The sequence below is a fragment of the Anomalospiza imberbis genome, unplaced genomic scaffold (assembly GCF_031753505.1).
Source record: "Anomalospiza imberbis isolate Cuckoo-Finch-1a 21T00152 unplaced genomic scaffold, ASM3175350v1 scaffold_445, whole genome shotgun sequence".
NCBI classification, from domain to species: domain Eukaryota; kingdom Metazoa; phylum Chordata; class Aves; order Passeriformes; family Viduidae; genus Anomalospiza; species Anomalospiza imberbis.
This window is the reverse complement of record NW_027100055.1, coordinates 5,001-7,500: the sequence shown is the minus strand read 5'-3', so window position 1 is coordinate 7,500 and position 2,500 is coordinate 5,001. Positions and strand designations below refer to the sequence as shown.

Sequence of the window (2,500 nt, the reverse complement as noted above, 5' to 3'; positions counted from 1 at the left end):
GCCCGAGTTCTCCCGAGCCCGGCCCTCGCTCCTCTGGCTGCGCGGGAGCCGCCCGGGTGCGGGAGGGAGGGGGTGCTCGGCACGGCCCCCTCCAGGAGGCGCGCCCGCCTCTTGCCCCTCGCTCCTTCGCTCGTCGGGCGACGGCGAGGGGCTGGGAGGCAGGGGGCGCCTTCGGGGCTCGGAGGAGGCGGCTCCTCTGGCCCTTCCCGCACCGGGGAGCGGGGCTTTGCCCGGCCGGTAGAGTCCCGCTCTCGGGCCGAGGCGGCTCCCGTGGCGCGCAGGAGAGGAGAAAACCGCGAGGGCCGAGCCTCCGGGCGTTCCGGGCCGCGCTTCAGGGTTGCGCGCGCGCGCGGCCGCGTGCCGCGACCCGCCGCCGGGAGGCGGCGGTGGCGGCGGCGGCGGCGGCGGCGGCGGGGGCCTTCCCGGCCTCCTCGTCGTCGTCGTCATTGCCGCGGCCTCTCGGCGGGGTCGGCGAGGCGCTCGGCGGCCGGGCCGCCTCCCCGCGTCGGCGGGGGCGGCCCGAGCTGCGGCGGTCCTCTCGGGCGCAGCGCCGGGCTACTGAGGGAAACCCCGGGCCCCGAGGAGGACGCCGCGGTGGTGGCGGCAGATGTCGGGCGCGCCCCCGCCGGTGGACGCTCCCCCGAGGGCGGCAGCGGGGGAGGCACCCCGGCGGGGCCATGCAGGTCGTTTCCCTCGCCCCAGGGCCAGGTACCTAGCGCTCCGCGCCTCGGCGGTCCCAGGCTTCCCCCTCGGCGTCGTCAAACGCCGCGGGAAGGACCGAAAAAGGGGCCGCCGAGCCGGGCGGCGGTTTAAAGACTCGGGCGGCTCGGCGCGCCCCGCCGCGGCGGCGGCGGCGGGTGGCGGGCGGTGGCGTTGCGGCTCCATTGAGGGGTGGGGAGCTACTCCCGCCGATCCCCTGCGGTGGTGTCCGCGGCCACCGGTCGCGCCCGCCGTCGCGGCGGTCGTCCCCGCCGCGCGCGCGCGTGCGGGGGTAGTCGCGCCGCGCCGGGGAGGGGCGCCCTGCCCCCCCCTCTTCGCGGCCCGGCCTCGGCGGAGAGGCCGCGGCGCGCGCGGTCGGCCGCGGGGCCGACCCGCTGGGCTCGAAACGGGCGGCGCCGGCAGAGGGCGCGCGCTCTCTGCCCTTCCTCAGCCGCGGGGCGGCGGCCGCCGGGGCCCGCCGCGCGCTCTCTCTCTTCTGGGCCGCCGCGGCCGTCCCGCGCGGGCGGCGCCGCGCCTGGCGCGGCCGTGCCTCTCTCCCCTCGGCGGCCTTCGTCTCGAACGCACCGGCGGCGCCGGCCGCCGGCCGGCCGTCCGCCCGCCCGCCCGGGGCGAGCGCTCGGCGGTCCCTCCGCGGTCGGAGGCCGGCGAGCGCGGGCGGCCCCGCGCCGAGCGGCGGCGGCGCCGCTCGGCCGGTGTTCCCGCCGCCCGCGGGCACGGGACCCTCCCCGTGGCCCTTCGCGACCGCGCGCGGTCCGAGGGCAGGGGTGGCGGGCGGCCGCGGGGGCGCTTCCGCGCCCGCTCTCCAGGTGGCGAACGAGGAGAGCGGGCGTCGCCCCCCGGCTCAGCGCCGCACCGCCTTCCGCCGGGCGCGTGCTCGCGGAAGGGGGCCCCCGACGGTGCGGGTGGACGGCGGTTCCCGGGAAGTGCGGCCCGCCGCGGCGGCGGGTCCGCCCTCGGGCAGCCCTCGGGCGCTCGCCTTCCCCCGGCGGGCAGCGGTCCGGCGGGGGGGGGCGCGGCGCCCGGCGGCGGGGCGGCGGTCGTCGCGTGGCGTCTCGAGCGCAGCAAGGCCCCTGGGGAGAGAGAGTCGGCCGCGCGCGTGGGCGCGGCGGCGCTCCGCGAGAGCCGGCGCGGCGGCGGTTCCAGGGGGGAGGCAAGCGCGCGCGCGGGGTCCGAGGGCCGCGCGCCGGCGCGTGGCGCCGCGCCGGCGAGGCCGGGCGGGCCACCGCGCTCCCGCGGCGCGCGCCGCGCGGCCCTCCGCGCGGAGGGCCGGGCCGAGCCCGGGCGCCTGGGCCGCCTCCGAAGGACGGCACACGTAGGCGGCGCCTCCCCTCGCCGGGCGGGGGGAGGCGGTCGGGGGCGCGGGTCCCCCCGCCTCTCGGCCGGCCTTGGGAGCGTTCCGTGGGGTTCCTCCCGTGTTCTTCTCGCACGCGCCCCCTCCGGGGTTTTCCGCGTTGCTCGTACGGTCGGAGCCAGGCCCCGCGCGGGGCCTCGGCGCCAGAGAAAAAAAAGGGGGGCCGCTCCGGGCGAGAGCGGCTCCCGGCCCCCCCGCGCGCGCGGGGTCGGTGCCGAAAGCCAGACAACTCTTAGCGGTGGATCACTCGGCTCGTGCGTCGATGAAGAACGCAGCTAGCTGCGAGAATTAATGTGAATTGCAGGACACATTGATCATCGACACTTCGAACGCACTTGCGGCCCCGGGTTCCTCCCGGGGCTACGCCTGTCTGAGCGTCGCTTGACGATCAATCGCCGCCCGGGGGCCGCCCCGGCGGCGCGGCTGGGG

At 80.6% G+C, this 2,500-nt stretch overlaps 1 non-coding gene across 1 annotated transcript; it reads left to right on the top strand.

Annotated features, from left to right (window-relative positions):
* The first annotated feature begins 2,298 nt into the window (after positions 1-2,298).
* Positions 2,299-2,451, top strand: LOC137466834 (5.8S ribosomal RNA). The gene has a single exon (XR_010995292.1). It is a non-coding gene; the product is annotated as a 5.8S ribosomal RNA (ribosomal RNA).
* Positions 2,452-2,500: the final 49 nt, after the last annotated feature.